The sequence below is a fragment of the Heteronotia binoei genome, chromosome 1 (assembly GCF_032191835.1).
Source record: "Heteronotia binoei isolate CCM8104 ecotype False Entrance Well chromosome 1, APGP_CSIRO_Hbin_v1, whole genome shotgun sequence".
Lineage (NCBI taxonomy): Eukaryota > Metazoa > Chordata > Lepidosauria > Squamata > Gekkonidae > Heteronotia > Heteronotia binoei.
Window position 1 is genome coordinate 64,741,998 of NC_083223.1, and position 20,305 is coordinate 64,762,302.

Here is a 20,305-nt window from a genome sequence, read left to right on the forward strand (position 1 = left end):
GAAGAAGGGAAGAAAGAGAATGGATCTGGCTTAAGCAAGAGTTCTGAAATATTTTTAAATGCCAATGAATTTAGGATTTCATTACAGAAATTGCAATTTTGTTGTTTTAAAAACAGATGAAGCTTTTTTTTTTAAGGTAAAGAAAAAGACTCTGCTCTTAGGGAGATGAGCAAACTCCTGTGCACCATGCTGTTTGGCAGGCTTGGCTGAGAGTCAGAAATAATCTAGCCAAGTGCTTTGGGCTTTAATAATGTACACTTAAGTTTACTTGTTTCCTCCGGCTTTGGATGTATCAGCAGGATTTTGCTCCTACTCTCAATTACAACTTTCCAGTAACTGCACAATCCTAAAAATACTTTCCTGGGAGTATGTGCCATTGAACAGACTATGGTAGAATTCTGAGTAGACCTGCTTAGAATTCTGCCCTGAGCCTGCCTCGGTGGAGAGAGCGGGATACAAATTGAATAAAATAAAATAAATAAAATTCCTAAGTACTAAAAATAAATTTTAATGTATATCTAAAAACTCTTGTTTTACAGCTGCTTATTTAGCAAGACATTCACTAATGGCCACTTCACATTCGCAGCTCAGAAACACTGACTAAGATTCCAGCAAACAGCACATCAACTACATAAACAGCTTAATATTTTGTGAATAATTTTAAGTCACTTCTTTTTAAATCATGAATGTGAGCAGCAGAGCAGGTTCTGGCAAAACCTCTTAGTTTTGCTGATGGAGGGGGGAGGAAACAGGCAAGAGGTCAAGAGGTCATTGGCACAATGACTTTGAAGAATGTCAGGTCAAAGGGCAGAACCTTGAGGTGAGAAGGAGGAAAGATGAGCCTCAATAGCATCACACAAGCAGGATGCTTACCCCTTTTGAAGAAGCAACAGCAGCATCCAGGTAACGGGACTGGACTGGGCACTGTCATGCAACAGTGAATTCTATGTGGACTTAACAGTTTACAGTACCTGGATGAATATATTTAAGTGCTGCCAGGTTGATACAACCTGGAGAGCATTGACTAGCATTGATACAGGCAGCTGAAGAGATTATGATAGCTATGTCTCCTGTTTCCTGACCCATCAAATGTGGCCAAAATTAAAGTGCTAATGTTGTTTCAGCAGACTCAGGAGGAGGATGGGCAACAAAAGGAAGGTGGCATAGAAAGGGGCACAGTGATGGCAATATTAATATATTTAAAGAGAAAATCAGGTTATCAGATTTTGCTGAGGTTGAAAAGTCCCTCTGTAGGCCCCACAGCATTTCCCTGCAATGCTAGAAAAACTTGTTGTTTTAGAGCAGGGGTGTCAAACTCTTTTGTTATGAGGGCCAGATCTAACATAAATGAGACCATGTTGGGCCAGGCCATGTGTATACCTATTAGGTAGCAGAGATATACACTTTATAAAGGACACAGACAAGCACAATTATAGATTTTTTTTTTAAAGTAAAATAGAACATGTTGAAAACATTAGCACTTGTCTTAAAGGTGGTTTCTTTGTATGTCTACTGTGGGATCCAGGGAACAGAGCAAAGGAAGCTCAAACTCTTTCCCTCCCTCCCCAGAGGACCAAGAGAAAGGGAGCCTCAGCCAATAAAAGGAAGAAAGGCTTGGCTCAGTAGCTCTGCTGTGTGATGGAGAGAGCCTGGCAAAGCAAGCTTTCTCTCCCCCTTCCTTCCCAAGGGAGGAGCCTCAGCCAATGGAGAACTTAAGAGGTTTTGCTCTGTAGCTTCTGTGCAATTGAGCAAGCCTGGGAAAGCAAGTTGTTATATAGAAGGAAGTGAGAGAGAGCGAGAAGAACTTAGATGACAGCCAGTTGCTCAAGGACCTGATAGGAGCCCACTGGGGGCCTGATTTGGCCGCTGGGCTGCATGTTTGACATCCCTGTTTTAGAGAGTTACTACACAGATATTGGTTATGAATTTATCATCTTTGCAGTAAGTACCAAAGTCATGTCAAAGTCCTTGGCTTTACTTTGTCCCTATATGATAGAAATATTTTTCATTTTGAAAACCTGGATGTTTAAAAAGCAGCAGTATTAATACAGGATGCACATTGCTCCACAGTAGCCTCTACTGAACTGTCACTGGCACAACTTTATTTGTTCCACAGCTTAAACTAAGAATACCTATAGACAGAATATTACCAGCAGCCTGACCCTTTTGAGTTTCTCAGATGCTGCCTGTCACTCAAAAGGAGCTTTGGACTGCCACAGCCAAAATATTGTCTCCAAGCAGGGCATAAGAACATAAGAGAAGCCATGTTGGATCAGGCCAATGGTCCATCCAGTCCAACACTCTGTGTCACACAGTGGCCAAAAAAAATTATATATATTATATATATACATATACACACATACACACACATATATATATACACACACTGTGGCTAATAGCCACTGATGGACCTCTGCTCCATATTTTTATCTAACTCCCTTTTGAAGCTGGCTATGCTTATAGCCGCCACCACCTCCTGTGGCAGTGAATTCCACATGTTAATCACCCTTTGGGTGAAGAAGTACTTCCTTTTATCCGTTTTCACCCGACTGCTCAGCAATTTTATCAAATTCCCATGAGTTCTTGTATCGTGAGAAAGGGAGAAAAGTACTTCTTTCTTTACTTTCTCCATCCCATGCATTATCTTGCAAACCTCTATCAGGTCACCCCACAGTCGACGTTTCTCCAAGCTAAAGAGCCCCAAGCGTTTTAACCTTTTTTCATAGGGAAAGTGTTCCAACCCTTTAATCATTCTAGTTGCCCTTTTCTGGACTTTTTCCAATGCTATAATATCCTTTTTGAGGTGCGATGACCAGAATTGCACACAGTATTCCAAATGAGACCGCACCATCGATTTATACAGGGGCATTATGATACTGGCTGATTTGTTTTCAGTTCCCTTCCTAATAATTCCCAGCATAGCGTTGGCCTTTTTTATTGCAAACGCACACTGTCTTGACCAGGGGCGTAGCTAGGGCTTTGGGGGCCCGGGGCCCAAGATTTATGTGGGCCCCCCTACGTGTGTGCACGCCACCGGAAACAGGAAGTGACGTCACTTCCAGCGATGTCACTTCCGGTGACATCATGCCACCGCCGGAAACAGGAAGTGACATCACTTCCTGTGACATCATTTCCCCCGTGCCACCTGCCGGAAACGGGAAGTGATTCCTGAAAACTTATACTCTGGAACTTTTGTTGATCTCTGAGGAGCCGGTGGACTTTGACCTAGGAGTAATCCAAGTAAAGTTAAGCCATTTTTCAAAAAAAACGGGGCCCAGAAGTATTTAACAGCACTGTGCCAACAGCAGCCATGCCAGCACATTACCTATCATTTCCCCAGGTGATCCAGGTTACTTTTTAAAATCTTCTTGGGGACTTCTCCGTGGCTGCAGAAGTTCTGTACCGATGTTACCTGGAACGCTTTGAAAGGAAGGCCAGGATCACGCACAATCGCTATTGCGGGGGTGGCTGAACTTGCTTAATGTAAGAGCCACACAGAATAAATGTCAGATGTTTGAAAGCCACAAGGAAGGAAGGAAGACAGACAGACAGATGATTTATATTCTGCCCTCCACTCTGAGTCTCAGAATGGCTCACAATCTCCTTTATCTTCCTCCCCCACAACAAACACCCTGTGAGATAGGTGGCACTGAGAGAGCTCTCCCAGAAGCTGCCCTTTCAAGGACAATTGCTACGAGAGCTGTGGCTGACCCAAGGCCATTCCAGCAGATGCAAGTGGAGGCGTGAGGAATCAAACCTGGTTCTCCCAGATAAGAGTCTGCACACTTAACCACTACAATGGGAGGGAGGAAGGAAATGGATGGGGAGGGAGGGAGAAGTGGAAAGAAATATACTTTAACTTTAAATGCACTCTCCAAGTCACCAGCTAGCTTGGCAAAGTGATTTAAAGAGACAAATGCCTTCTCCAAGCCAGCTACAGGGCAGTGGGGATTTCAAGAAACCTGGACTGGCCACAAAAACAAAAGCTCTGTGTTAGAAACTGCGTTCTCATGGGGAATTTGCAACCTCGAGTGACAGACATGTCCATTCACAACCAATTTTAGATCCAAAACCTTCAGGAGTAACTCAAGAGAGTTTTGAGAGCCACACGATATGTGTGAAAGAGGCACATGTGGCTCCCGAGCAGCAGTTTGGCCACCCCTGTGCTACTGGTAACCCCCAGGTCCTTGAACTCAAACTGCACTCCCCAACAGGCTGTGGCACAGTGGAGCAGTCCCCTCTACTCCAAAGCAATTTGGGGCCAGTCTCCATCAGCCTGACCTACCTCAAAGGGTTGCTGTGAGGACACAACACAGCTCCTTAGCTGAGATCAAAGTGCACTGGACAGAGGAGCAGATCAACACAGCAGGCAGGGGACCCCTCCACCCCCAGCCCCCGGGGCTGTGGCGGCACGGAGGCCATTGGGCGTGGGGAGAGCCAAACTCACTTAATGAAAGAGCCACATAAAGTAAACATCCGATGTTTGAGAGTTGCAAGACATGCGCATCAGGGGAAGGAAGGAAGGAATCACAGAATCCTAGAGTTGGAAGGGACCTCTAGGGTCATCTAGTCCAACCCCCTGCACAATGCAGGAAACTCACAAACACCTCCCCCTAAATTCACAGGATCTTCATTGCTGTCAGATGGCCATCTAGACTCTGTTTAAAAACCTCCAAGGAAGGAGAGCCCACCACCTCCCAAGGAAGATGGGGAAGGAGAGGTGGGAAGAAAGCAACTTTAACTTTAAATGCATTCTCCAATCTGCCAGCTGACTTGGCTTGGAGAAGCGATTTAAAGAGAGAAATGCCTTCTCCACAGATCAATTTTCCATTGTACCCTATGAACTCAGCAAAGAGAAGCCGAGATAGGACAAGGGGGGGAAGTATTCTGCCATATATAGAAGGAAAAAGGCAACAGAGAGATGGTGCAGATGTACCTGTGGGATCAGGGAGTAGAAAAAGGGGGAGGGTTTTGAGAAGCACAGGAACAGAAACACCTGCATGGCTAGGAGGAGTATCTGTATTTCTCATTAGCTTTGTATTACCTTTCTGAGGCTTGTGACACTGGAGTACAACCTCTGAGTGGAGACAGGGTAAATGAAAGAAGCAAATTTATATACATAATTATGTTAGAATTTTTGCGCCGAGCAAGGATACAGCGACTGGGCCAGACTTTTGATCTGAGCCATGAAACTGTCCATGTTGCCCTCAACGGCGGTAAAGTCCAGCAGGAAGCTCTCCACCGGCAGCCCTGCCGCCTCGCTCCGCTCGCGGGCCGCCGCCCGCCTGCTGCTGCCCCCGCCGCCTCCAGCTTTTCCTGCCCTCCCTGCCGCCGGGCCCCCAGTGCAGCAGCCCCAAGAGCAGCAGCAGCGGCAGCCTCTGCACCGTCCCTCTGCCCATCGCGCCGCGGAGCCACCGGCCGGGAAGGAGGGGGAGAGGAAGGAGCTGCGGCGGCTCGAGGGCGCCTCGGGGACGCTGCGCTCTGCCCCTGGCGGCGAGCGGCGCTTCGCGGACTCTGCGTCGGGGGGGCTCCCACCGGCGGCCTGCGCCCGCCCGCCCAGGGTCTAGCCGCGGGGAGGGAAGCGGGAGCCAGTGCCTGACGGTGCCCGAGCGGCCAGGGCTCAAGAGCAGCAGCAGCGGCAGCCTCTGCACCGCCACCGTCCCTCTGCCCATCGCGCCGCGGAGCCACTGGCCGGGAAGGAGGGAGAGGAAGGAGCTGCAGCGGCTCGAGGGCGCCTCGGGGACGCTGCGCTCTGCCCCTGGCGGCGAGCGGCGCTTCGCGGACTCTGCGTCGGGGGCTCCCACCGGCGGCCTGCGCCTGCCCGCCCGCCCAGGGTCTCGCCGCGGGGAGGGAAGCGGGAGGCTGGAGCCAGTGCCTGACGGTGCCCGAGCGGCCGGGGCTCTGCGAGGGGCCCCCCAGACCTGCAGGGGCCCCCGAGACCCGGGGCGGGCCGCCCTCCCCGCCCCCCCCCCTCCCGACGCCACTGGTCTTGACATTTTCAGTGAGTTATCTACCACGACCCCAAGATCTCTCTCTTGGTCAGTCTCTGCCAGTTCACACCCCATCAACTTGTATTTGTAGCTGGGATTCTTGGCCGCAATGTGCATTACTTTGCACTTGGCCACATTGAACCTCATCTGCCACGTTAATGCCCACTCACCCAACCTCAACAGGTCCCTTTGGAGTGCCTCACAATCCTCTTTGGTTCTCACCACCCTGAACAATTTAGTGTCATCTGCAAACTTGGCCACTTCACTGCTCACTCCCAACTCCAAATCATTTATGAACAAGTTAAAGAGCATGGGACCCAGTACGAAGCCCTGCGGTACCCCACTGCTTACCATCCTACACTGCGAAGACTGCCCATTTATACTCACTCTCTGCTTCCTATTAATTAGCCAGTTTTTGATCCACAAGAGGACCTGTCCTTTTACTCCATGACTCTCGAGCTTTCTAAGGAGCCTTTGATGAGGAACTTTATCAAAAGCTTTCTGGAAGTCAAGGTAAGCAACATCTATTGGGTCTGCTTTGTCCACATGTTTGTTCACCCCCTCAAAGAAATGCAACAGATTAGTGAGGCAAGACCTTCCCTTACAGAACCCATGCTGAGTCTTCCTCAATAACTTGTGTTCATCAAAGTGCCTACTCATTCTGTCCTTGATAGTGGTTTCTACCAACTTTCCCGGTATTGAAGTCAGACTGACTGGCCTGTAATTTCCCGGAACTCCTCTGGAACCCTTTTTAAAGATGGGGGTGACATTTGCTACCTTCCAGTCCTCAGGAACGGAGGCAGATTTCAATGAAAGATAGCATATTTTTGTCAGAAGATCCACAAGTTCAACTTTGAGTTCTTTCAGAACTCTTGGAAGTATGCCATCCAGACCTGGTGACTTATTAGTTTTTAATTTGTCTATCAGTTCTAGGACATAAGAACATAAGAGAAGCCATGTTGGATCAGGCCAGCGGCCCATCAAGTCCAACACTCTGTGTCACACAGTGGCAAAAAAATTTATATACACACATACACTGTGGCTAATAGCCACTGATGGACCTGTGCTCCATATTTTTATCTAAACCCTTCTTGAAGGTGGCTATACTTGTGGCCGCCACCACCTCCTGTGGCAGTGAATTCCACATGATTAATCACCCTTTGGGTGAAGAAGTACTTCCTTTTATCCGTTTTAACCTGTCTGCTCAGCAATTTCATCGAATGCCCACGAGTTCTTGTATTGTGAGAAAGGGAGAAAAGTACTTCTTTCTCTACTTTCTCCATCCCATGCATTATCTTGTAAACCTCTATCATGTCACCCCGCAGTCGACGTTTCTCCAAGCTAAAGAGTCCCAAGCGTTTCAACCTTTCTTCATAGGGAAAGTGCTCCAGCCCTTTATTCTTTCTAGTTGCCCTTCTCTGGACTTTCTCCAATGCTATAATATCCTTTTTGAGGTGCGGCGACCAGAACTGCACACAGTACTCCAAATGAGACCGCACCATCGATTTATACAGGGGCATTATGATACTGGCTGATTTGTTTTCAATTCCCTTCCTAATAATTCCCAGCATGGCGTTGACCTTTTTTATTGCAAACGCACACTGTCTTGACATTTTCAGTGAGTTATCTACCACGACCCCAAGATCTCTCTCTTGGTCAGTCTCTGCCAGTTCACACCCCATCAACTTGTATTTGTAGCTGGGATTCTTGGCCCCAATGTGCATTACTTTGCACTTGGCCACATTGAACCGCATCTGCCACGTTGACGCCCACTCACCCAGCCTCAACAGATCCCTTTGGAGTTCCTCACAATCCTCTCTGGTTCTCACCACCCTGAACAATTTAGTGTCATCCACAAACTTGGCCACTTCACTGCTCACTCCCAACTCTAAATCATTTATGAACAAGTTAAAGAGCATGGGACCCAGTACCGAGCCCTGCGGCACCCCACTGCTTACCGTCCTCCACTGCGAAGACTGCCCATTTATACTCACTCTCTGCTTCCTATTACTCAGCCAGTTTTTGATCCACAAGAGGACCTGTGCTTTTACTCCATGACTCTCAAGCTTTCTAAGGAGCCTTTGATGAGGAACTTTATCAAAAGCTTTCTGGAAGTCAAGGTAAACAACATCTATTGGGTCTCCTTTGTCCACATGTTTGTTCACCCCCTCAAAGAAATGTAACAGGTTAGTGAGGCAAGATCTTCCCTTACAGAACCCATGCTGAGTCTTCCTCAATAACCCGTGTTCATCAATGTGCCTACTCATTCTGTCCTTGCTAATGGTTTCTACCAACTTTCCCGGTATTGAAGTCAGACTGACTGGCCTGTAATTTCTCGGGTCTCCTCTGGAACCTTTTTTAAAGATGGGGGTGACATTTGCTACCTTCCAGTCCTCAGGAACGGAGGCAGATTTCAATGAAAGATTACAGATTTTTGTTAGAAGATCCACAAGTTCAACTTTGAGTTCTTTCAGAACTCTCGGATGTATGCCATCCGGACCCGGTGACTTATTAGTTTTTAATTTGTCTATCAGTTGTAGGACCTCCTCTTTTGTCACCTCAATTTGACTCAGGTCTTTCAATACCCCTTCCAAAATTAGTGGTTCTGGGGCGGGCAAAAAGTTCTCATCTTCCACAGTGAAGACGGAGGCAAAAAAATTCATTTAGCTTCTCAGCCATTTCCCTATCCTCCTTCAGTAATCCTTTTACCCCATGGTCATCCAAGGGCCCCACTGCCTCCCTGGCTGGTTTCCTACTTCTAATATATTTGAAGAAAGTGTTATTGTTGGTCTCCTTTCTTGTCTCTTTCTTGTCTCCTTTCTTATTGTTGGTCTCCTTTCTTGTCACCTCAATCTCAGGTCTTTCAACACCCCTTCCAAAATAAGTGGTTCTGGAGCAGGCAAACACTTCTCATCTTCCTCAGTGAAGATGGAGGCAAAAAATGCATTCAGTTTCTCAGCCATTTCCCTATCCTCCTTCAGTAATCCTTTTACTGGCAAAGCTTGGTGCTTCTATTTTATTATTTTAAACCTCTCAGAATCAGGAGAAGGGAGAGACAGCCCAGCCACAGAGCTCAGGCTTTGTGTACAGAGGGTTCTGTGTTCAGCTGGACCAGAACTACAGTAGTGGTAAAGCCAAGCAAGATGGACATATCAGGATGGACATCTGTTGGTATGCTGGAAACAGATGTTAAAAAACAGAGTTTAAAAAGCACCGAGAACTCTGTGTGCGTATTATAAGCCTTCAGTCTAATTTTGCTGCCCTTCATGCCATTAAAATGATACAATAACTTATTCAAGCTTGCCAGTGCTTCATGGCAAGAGAGAAAACCAAGCATCTTTTATATGCTATGCAAGTTGCCAAAAAGGTAAGGAGAGACAGGGCAATGTTTCATGAACCTGCTTCTATTGTTTACAACGCACAGTTCTCTTGGGAGCACAGGTTAACCTCAAGGCTTGCAGGCTAAATAGCATGTGACTAAAACATAAAGCAGATAAGCCAAGTGTATGGAGCAGGGCAGAGTAAAGCAAAGCCAAGCATTTTAATGGTGTGAGCTTTTACAACGCTGGAACGTTTTGTGGTGAATACATACTTCAGCCATCACTTTCAATGAAGTATTTAAAAAAATGATGAATGGGTATTTTGAAGGGCTCAAGAGACTGGGCACAATGCATTTAAAATTTGAATTTACTGCCAAGTTACCTGTAAACAAATCAAGCACATATAGCTTGATAATACCTGCTTTGTTCCCAGCAATCTGTAGATTTTAAACGCAGAAACAAAACGTGGAAGCCTAAGCAGAGTTGCACCCCTCTAAATCCACTGAAGTCAATGGATTTAGAAAAGTGTTACTCTGCTTATGATAGCACTGCTGTTTAGCTCAGCTCCTAAACCTGGGAATTACAATTGTGTGTCGAGTTCTCTGTTGTCACACTTTCAACACAGAAAATTCAGTCCAGTAAATAATGTGGGAAGAAGAGTGTTATGTTGGTATTTCAGCATTAAAAAGATGAGATGACCACACATGGATGGAGGGGAAGTAGAGGGCAATGCAGATGAAGATATCAGAGGCATTTAGTCTTTCTGGGCAGGAGATTATGGTGATGCAGGTGCACTACAACTTGGGCAAGAAGATATGATTAGACTCTGAAAGGGTCCTGCATTAGAAGACCCTAGGCAAAATGCTACTACACTCCTACTCTTTTCTTGCCTTCTTCTGAGATCAATTTCCACATCTCACTATGCAGCTAACAATCTTGTGAGCCGCAGTGACATTACTGGAGCTGACGTAGTCTTGTGCCTGCTTCAACACCTGCTGGTTTGCATCTTGTTTGCTGGTTAAATTTCGCTGTGTGCATTTGCACAATTACATTCTGCTTAGGATAGGCTTGCCAATCCCAGGTCCCAGCAGGGGTTCTCCCGCTTTCCCAGGCTCCTTCCCATCCCCAGTCAGCTGGCCAGTGGGGAGAAGCCCCGCCCCTATAGCCACCATGTGACTTTCCATCTCTGGAGGCTTCAGTCTCCGATTGGAAAGGCTTCCGCTTGGGATGGTGTGTCTGTGTTACTTTGAAGAAATTGGCAGCAACTCATGAGTAGAGATGCCAATCCCTTGCTTCAGAGTCACCAGAAATGTGGGGGTGGAAGAAAATGTCTGCTGGGCACTTCATTATTCCCTAGGTGGAGACTGATTCTCATAGGGTATAATGGGGAATTGATCTGGAGGTATTGGGGGCTCTGGGGGGGGCTGTTTTTGAGGTAGAAGTCAAGGTAAACAACAAATTTTCAGTATAGCATCTAGTGCCTCTCCCCAAAATACCCCCCAAGTTTCAAAATGATTGGACCAGGGAGTCCAATTCTATGAGCCCCGAAATATGGTGCCCCTATCTTTTATTATTTCCTATGGAAGGAAGGCATTTAAAAAGGTGTGCTGTCCCTTTAAATGTGATGGCCAGAACTCCCTTGTGCTTATCACACCCTTGCTCCTGGCTCCGCCCCAATGTCTCCTGGCTCCACCCCCAAAGTCCCCAGATATTTCTTGAATTTGACTTGGCAACCTTAGCTTAGGATGGGCATGAACCAGAATCCAAACCGCAGTTCGAACAGAAACCATGCTGGTTTGTGGTTTCCAAACCAGGATTTCAGGAGAATGTGCCTCCCATGAACCCTTCCCAAACCTCCATGGAGATTCATGAAGTTCAGGGAGTGTTTGTGTGGACTCTGGAGGCATTTAAATGCCATTGGAGCCTACCAGTGGCTCCCTGAGTGAGCTCCAACAGCATTTAAATGCCTTCAGAGCTCATTTGGGACAGGACAGACCACAAACCAGATGAACCATGAAATGGTTTGTCCAATTGAAGAGTTTGTTGGATGAACCTTCAACAAACCTCTATTTTCCCAGTTTGTGTCCATCCCTAATTCTACTTTTTGGCCTCTGCCATCTCTATATTCTCTTGCCACCTCTAATTTATTTTTATATCTATAGTTAAAAGGAAAAAAAAAACAAACATTTGAGATTTTAAAACTGACACTACTTTGATGTCTTCATGTACTTTCTAACAGTATTATTTGGTGTTCCTCCATTAGCTTGGATGACTAGTCCTGCTGACGGTTCTTGCAATCATTTCATGATGGATGCCATGCAGAAGGTCCCAGATTCAATCCCTGGCATCTGGCAGCAGGTGATGTGAAAGACCTCTGCCTGTGACCTGGAGAGTCCTGCCTGAGAGCTGAGAGAGTCCTGCCAGTCTGAGCAGACTTTGATGGACCAAAGTTCTGATTCAGTATAAGTCAGCTTCATGCGATCATGTCATTGAGAAGGCAGATGTAAAAAAGGCAGGTAATGTAATGTCATTTAGAGGGTATCTCTAAATGTGCTTGCACAAAGAGAGCAGATGAACTGTGACATACAGTGTGATCCTATCTAGAGTGCCTGAGTGGGCTTAATTTGAAGTACTCTGCATATAATTGCATGGTTAAGTCTGTGCTCAAAAAGTAGATCAATTTAATGGCCCAAACCATGACCAACTGGGATATGTACTTCTTCTCCAGGGACTAAGAAGATTTTATTCACAGACTGAACAAGTGTAAAAGTGGTCACAACTTGCTTTGTTATATGTTTAACAAGGCACAACCTGACAGCCAGGTGCTCACCCTGAAGCTCCTGGCTCCTGTGCAGGTGCAAATTTGCTCAGCAAGGTGCTTGAGAGAAATTTCAAATACATCCATGAGTTTGCCTCATGTGTAAGTTATGAGCTTGATCAAGGTAAGTCTGCCTGGCAGTTGTGTTAGTGTAAAAATTCTCAGCATCCCTGATAACCCATATAAGGGACACTTGACTGAACAAGGTAAGTATGGATTGTAGAAAGTCACAGCATCTACTGCTCTGATTAGAACAGGCGTGGGGAACCTTTTTTCTGCCTAGGGCCATTTGGATATTTATAACATCATTTGCGGACCATACAAAATTATCAGCCCTCCCTCCAGCTGCTCCCAGCAGACCTTTTAAAGTCACCCATATACCCCGGCAGCAGTCCTTCACAATGCCCATGACAGGGGGAGGAGGGAGCTCAGCCCAGCAATCCCCAAGGGTCAGAGCAAGTGATCTCAAGGGCCTTAAATGGCCCTCAGGCCTGATGTTCCCCACCCCTGAATCAGAAGAATTACAAGACACAGTTTTTCTAATTATGAAGATGGCTGCTGTGAACTTCCATGAGTCCTTGCATCACACTTCATACTGCTCACATGGTTACTGGTATATCCTTGAGTAGTGCTTGTGGCCATTGCATAGTTTTCCCAAACCTTAAAAATTAGTTTTGGGGGATTTTAACATAGTTTTTAGGAGTTTAGACAAATAATACATGAAACCTGAAAAGCCACTTGAAAGTATTTAGATAAAATATGAAGTATTTTTCTACAAAATTAAAATTAAGATCAAAATGAAATAGCCTGAATTGTCCAAGCCCTGTTTTTTATCTACTGTTCAAGCCAATAATCCCAGGGTAATGGATGGGTACTAGGGATGCCAGCCTCCGGGTGGGACTTGGGGATCCCCCACAACTACAACTCATCTCCAGACTACAGAGATCAATTCCCTAGGAGAAAATGAATGCTTTGGAGGGTGGACTCTTTGGCATCCCCACTGAGGTCCCTGTTCTCCTCAGGCTCCATCCCCAAATCTCCAGGAGTTTCCTAACTTAGATTTGGCAACCCTATCTACCCATCTCTGCTGGTGGCTAGAGGGTACCTTGCAATCCTAATGGGGATAAACAGGTTTTCCTTCCTATCCTATTCTCTGTTACTTCAGTATCCATAAAATATCATGGCATCAGCTGCCACTGCTATCCAGTCACATGTTTGCAGGCTAATTGTTTTTAGCTGTGTAATGTTATTATATTTTTGCAATATTTGTGTATCTTTTTGTAGCAAGCATATAACAAAGAGGTTAGTAGGCAATACATAACTGTGAATCTGGAACATTTAGGTACGTCCAGTATTGAATTATTCTGAGTATATCTCACCTAAACACTTTGATCTTCTTGAACAAATATGCACTGCCTACCTTTCCTATTACCCTCTGGGAAGTGGAGTATCTAATCATAGCCAACTTTTGGTGACTCCACAGGGTTTTCAATGCAAGAGACATTCAGAATTAATGTCATTGCCTGTCGTGTCATAGCAATCCTAAACTTCCTCAGTGGTCTTCTTTGATCCATATTCCTGTTTATGGAGGGACATCTCCCACCCCCCCCAATGCCACTTCAGAGGTAGTGACACTGAATGACAAAATGGGCAGCTCAGCCATCATCCCCAACATAATGATGCAACTTCCTGCATTATTAAGAAGTGGCACCATCATGTCAGGTAACACTCTAATATCCCCCTGAAACTCTATGGTCAAACCATAGACTTATGGGCAAATGCTAGAGTGACCCCTGCACAGTGTCATCACTTCTAGATCACAGAGTCTTACAGAGACTATGGGGCCCTTGCTGACCTGTGTGATCATAAATGACATCACATTGCTGGGGATGCACTAGCATTTGGGGGAAATGTTATGGTTTAACCACAGAGTTTTGCCCAAATTCTGTAGTGTCCCCAGAAATGCTTTGATATCATTTCCAGTCACACACTAGCATATTATACCACAAACTCCACTATGCTGCCCTACATAGCAACAGGTCCGTGTAGCAGCCTCAGCCCATGATGCTACATTGTTATAATCTTGATTGGTCCAAGAGGCTAATACAACATCACAGGTCATTATTTCCTTGCACAGTAGGCTTCATACTCTTTTAAAGCCATTTGCCAATTGTCGTAAGCATCTTTGGGCTCCCACTGAGGAGAAAAGTGGGGTATAAAGGAGGTAGGTAAAATAAATAAACAAATAAAAATGTGCTCCTTACTGAAATGATAAAGCTATATTAATATCCACAAGAGACATTTACTTTGTTCCTGATCAGCACAGTCATGTACTTCCTCCCAACAACCTTTGAATACACTGCAGTATTTCCCCCAAGGGGAAAAAGTAAGCAGAACTCTTAACAGAGTTTTATTTCTAAAAATGGAGGATATCTTTTAAAGTAAGATGAGCTGCAGGCAATGTTTAAACTGCCACTCACCAAGTCACATTTGGGCTAATCATTTATGCATTGAGGTCAGGTCCTAAAAAACACTTGGAAGTGCTTCCAATCTACTAAGAAAATAAAATAAAATGCCATTTTCTTTGTGACCGATAAATGTAAGCTCATGAACTGGAACTTCTAAGCCACATCAACCAAAAGTTCAAATACCTAAACTTTTAAAACAGGCAAATGATCTCCTGCTGGGCTTTTTCTTCAGAAAAAGAGCCCTAAACAAAGGTATGGTGAGCCTACACTTGAAGGACCCACAGAACACAATAGGCCACTTGGCATGGGTCCCTGAAGAAGACTCCTAGTGGAGAATCATAATGACATCTTAAGGCACAGACGGAAGAAACATAGATGTAAAAGAGTGTAACCCCGCCCCCCTAGACAACAGAAAAATAAGATAATAGACTGATTATAAAAAAAATATGCTGCCATTCACATTTTGAAAAGGAACTGAGAAATTAAATATACCCTTTCTGTACTGTAGCACAAAAGTATCCCAAATACTGTGATTAGAATACAGCAGATGAACTTGCTTTCAAAGAGCTCAAGGTGGAGCACATGCCTCTTCCCTTCAAATATCCCAAACCTCACCGCAGACTGAGAAAGCATATGGAAAACTGCCACCATGAAAATAACTCCTATTGTTCTACATTGGAGTTAGGATAGCCAACCTCCAGGTGTAGCCTGAAGTTCTCCCAGAATATACAGCTAATCTCCAGACTACAGAGATCAGCTCCTCCGGAGAAAATGGCAAGTTCAGAGGGTGGGCTGTATGGCACCACATCTACACTGAGCTCCCTCCACAAACTCTACCCCAAACCTTCAGAGAGGGGCCTTCCATGAAAAGGAGGACTCATTTTGTGAACAGAAGGCTGGCTCTATTTGGAACAAATGCGGAGACTTTTTAAAATACTGAAAACTGAATTTACAGCTAAGGAAAAAATAAATGCAATTAACACCTGGACAGCCCAGCTCTAACTTACTCAGTGGGTATAATTAAATGATGCTGATTTGAGTGAGCTGCATATTCATGAGAAAGTTCAGAATGCATAATCCAAATTCCTTAGCGGAAAGGCTATACATCCCAATATCTGAAAGAGGTGCAGGATTATAACACAGATATGCATTCTACAAATATCAAAATTGGAAAAAAAAAATGCCTCGGGACGTCTTATCACCTGGTGGTCAAGGCTGATCAAAATGGCACTCTTGTAAAGCTGATTTCAGGCAGCTTCTGCATCAATAAAAGAAAAAAAAAATGAAACCTAGAGCTCTGAAGCCCTGCACTGGATTAGAAAGCTTTATCAAAGGAAACCTGAATATAGCTTCCATTAGTGAAGTGGCTCAAAGCAAGTCAATGTAAAGTAGAAAGAGAAAGGTTTACCACTGCTATTCGAAATGTAATTACTACCAATAAGTATAAAAATATATCACAAAGGCACAAATGCAAAAGTTTGTTGCAAAGGCATCAGAAGCAAAGGAATATGTAACAGCTGGCTGCTCTGACCTGCCCAATACAAAATAGCTTGGATATTTCCTGCTTTTCCCTTTGACTGCAATGAGGAATCAACACAGATTGCTTTCACAGAAGAGTGGGGCAGAAAACTGCTGATTTCCCAACCAGTCTTTGGTTCCCTGGGGCATTTCACGCTGCTCAGAATAGCATTTGTTTATTACTTATTTGAAATATTTCTATTCTTATCTCAAGGCAGCTTTTTTTTTTTAAGCTCTATCATTTCAGACACCAGCAGGCAGCATCATTACTTCCAACTGGATATGCAGAACCACCTTCATTCCATGTAAAGGCTTCACCTAGATGTTAAGAACTTAACACCTTTTGCTGGGATAAACCTATTGTAGGAGATAAAGGACTAGACTGCAACACCACACATAATTTTGATAAACCGTTAAATGAAAACAGCCCATATAACAAATATTGCAATGCCTCTCATATATAACATTGAAAAATCAGATAAATAAATCCCCAAAGCAGTCTTGAAAATAAAACATATCCGGAAACTCTAGCCACCTCATGTAGACCTGCTATCAAGATCAGTGAAAGGAGTCATTCTAAATCCTCTGAAGCAATACTAAGAAAAGGCGTCTGTACCTTTGTTCCCATTAAACAGAAGACAAAAAGCTGTCATTCTCCAGATTTACCATAAACCCAGGAGATTCCTAAATAGGATGAGGCTTGAGAAGATATTGGATCTCTGCATGGGGCAAATAATGAAATTTCCAAGAAGAAGAAAAGGAGTAATTACATACAATTTCTGTGGCAGATGAAACCGTTTGAGGTTACAGCGATGGAGGGCAGGGTGGTCAATGGTAACATGCCATTCATAATTATAAATGAAGCCAACTAATTCTGAATTTGTCCTAATCTAAGGGACTAACTAGATTAATTCAATTGTACAGGTGAGAAATGGAGCATTTAAAGGCACAGTTCACAAGCTCACTTGGGCCTCATTTTCCATAACAAATCCTCATCTAGTCCCTAGTTGGTCTTCCCGCCTCCCCCTCCTTTTCCCCCCTTCTTCCTTCCTGGGAAAGATAAAATTGACAGGCATGGTCAATGGATTCTTATGGATCCATTGACCAATCTTATACTCAGAGGGAGCCATAAGAACTCCCTGAACTCATGTACAGTGTAGATGACTGAAGAAGGCAATGGCAAACCACCCCATAAAAAGTCTGCCTTAAAAACATGAAAGCAATGTCACCCCAGAGTTGGAAACTTTTTCTGACTTTCAAGTGGTTGGTCAGTCTTTTTCAGTTTACTCCTCCATCATACAGAGGACAGAAAAGAGATTGGAAAACTCAGTTGTTTGCAGCATTCTCAATTAACAGAAGTTGACTATGCATAGGGCTGCAATACTAGAAGAAGAAGAGGAGCTGGAGGAGGAAGAGGAAGAGGAGGAGGAAAAGGAGGAGGAGGACTAGTAGTCCTAGAGCAGCTAACAATCTCCTTTCTCTTCCCATCCCCACAACAGACACCCTGTGAGGTAGGTGGAGCTGAGAGAGTTCTGACAGAAACTGCTCTTGAGAGGAAGAACTCTGTGAGAACTTGTGACTGATTCAAGGTGACATCAGCAGGTACATGTGGAAGAGTAGAGAATCAAACCTGGTTCTCCCAGATAAGAGTCCATGTACTTAACCACTACACCAAACTGGCTCTGTAACTAGGCTGGTTATATAAGGCTAGAAGGAACTTCATGATGCCAAGTGCATGGAAAATGGAAGCTGGATGAAACTGCAAATGCTTTCACCACTGTAAAAAAAAGTTTTGATTCTTATTGCATAATCTTGATATGGAGCTTATTTTCATCAAAGTGGCTGGGTCTCTCACTTTCTTGTACAACTCTACGGATTACCATGTAGTTTTGCCAGTTCACTCACATCACTGCACCTTTCCTCAAAGGCTAGTACACCTGTTTAATCCACTGCAAATATAGACCTGATTTGCATGATGAACTATATAGCAGCATCTGGTGGAACAACTCATTACATTCCTGGTGGTCCCATTGCAACTAATTCTTTTCAACTCATTAAAGATTAGTTGGTGGAAGCACTAAATGTTTTTTCCCATTGTTGTTCCTAAAAGTTTAGTATTTTTTTCAAGATATTTGAAGAAGACCTGGAAACTGATAATAATTTTCACTATGCTTTATGTAGCATAAAAAACAGTGTCAAAAGTTTTCTTTGTACATGTATTCCAATAACACGTCTCCCACCATATAATCTAAATGTACATCACCGATATGTACATTTTGCTGCTCGCGTAAAAGATCCTGCAACTTTTATGGTATAACAATTGTATTGCATAATTATGATCTGCTTTAGGAAGACTAAAATTCTATGGTGTCCCCACCAGATAAGGTCATGAGCTACATAAAGTAAATATTTGAGACAAATATTGTGATCATAAGAGCCCCGTGGTGCAGAGTGGTAAAGCTGCAGTACTGCAGTCAGAGCGCTCTGCTCACGACGTGAGTTCGATCCCAGTGGAAGCTAGTTCTGGTAGCCGGCTCCAGGTTGACTCAGCCTTCCATCCTTCCGAGGTCGGTAAAATGAGAACCCAGCTTGCTGGGGGGAAAGTGTAGAAGACTGGGGAAGGCAATGGCAAACCACCCTGTAAAAAGTCTGCCATGAAAACATTGTGATGCGACGTCACCCCAGAGTCGAAAATGACTGGTGCTTGCATAGGGGACTACCTTTACCCTTTTTTATTGTGATCATAGCATTAAAAAGGATCGCCTCAGGGGATACTCTACCAGTTATTTCAACTTTGGCCTACTATACAATTCTCATCTAGGCAAGGGATTTGCACATAAATGGTAATTCAGTGGCACATTTGAAGACAGTTTTTGTTCCTGATGCTCTCGCCCTATGTTGCAGCACCTGCACTGTCTAGTACCTACTGATGTTGAGGCCTGCATCAAAGTGCCAGTGTTGAAAAATTTGATCCTGGCTTGTCCCAATGACCATTTCTCTCCTGATAACTCCCCGCCCCATACCGTGCACTGAGATCAGCTGAAAGGGGTACATGAAGAAAGATAATGATTAACACAGAGAAGCACATAGTTGTTCTACATGCTCTATTACTAATATATTGCCAGAAGACTTAAAAAAAAAGGCAGGGGACTGCAAGTCCCTGCAGTGGGAAGATCTCATACATTCCCCATCCCTCTCTTCACACTATCTCTGCTTCCCTTGCTACAGCAAGTTGGCCCCTCCCAGCCGGGATGGCAATGCCAGAGATAGGCTGGGGGCCACTGCTGCCGACCCGGAAGGAGGGAAGGCTGGCCCCGTCATCCTGGGCATCCGGGAAACTGTGAGGGGGCGTGGTGTCGGGGCTATAAAAGCCCCAGCCCTGCCCAGCAATGCACAGTTCTTTTGCGGCTCTCAGCGAGGAGTCTCCTGGGCCAGGCCTCAGCCTTGGCTCGGGAACCGAGCGGTGGTTGGCATGGGCAAGCGGTTGTGCACGTGGCGGCTGTTTTAAGCGGCCTGTAACAGCAGACGGTGGTCCCAGGGTGACGGGAGTTTGGAGGCTGGGCCCTTGACAAGCGAGGAGGCAGAGAAGGGGATGCGGGTTGTGGGGCTTGGCCAGATAGTCCCCCCCATACCAGTTTCATGGGAGTGCCTGGGGTGGGCGGATTGGGGATCATGGTCTCCCCTCCCAATTGATAAGTGTACGGGGGGTTGTTGTGGAGTTGCCACCCCCCTCCCTACACCCACCACTATTTTAGGGCAGTTCAGGGGTGGTTAGAGGCAGGCCTGGGCAACCCCCAGGTCCCCTTAGGGAAGGGAGCCACAGAACAGGGACTGGGGTGGTTGGGATATGGCTCCCAAGAAAGGTCAGGGTCCCTCGAAGGGGAAGCAGCCTGCCAGGCCCACAAGGAAGCGGGGCCAGCAACCCAGCCCCTCAGGGGAAGCGGGTCAGGAGGCCCAGTTAAGGCAGGCCATGATAGGCCAGTTGGAGGTTTTAGAGCAGCAGTGTGCTGTAGGGGCTCCTATATGGGAAGGGCACTGTAGGGCAATGGGATGGTCATCCAGGTTGACTTTTGAGAAGGAGGTTCTGGCCCGTCTTTCTGCGTTACAGGGCGGAGCTATCGGTGTGAACATGAGGCAGGAATCGGACCAGGATGATGGTGTTGATACAGGAGAGGTGCCCGGCGGGGAGCC

The 20,305-nt window shown here is 45.3% G+C and overlaps 1 protein-coding gene across 2 annotated transcripts in view; it reads right to left on the minus strand.

Moving 5' to 3' along the window:
• Window positions 1-20,305, minus strand: part of KHDRBS2 (KH RNA binding domain containing, signal transduction associated 2) — a 575,389-nt gene that overhangs the window by 500,518 nt on the left and 54,566 nt on the right. The window lies entirely within an intron of this gene.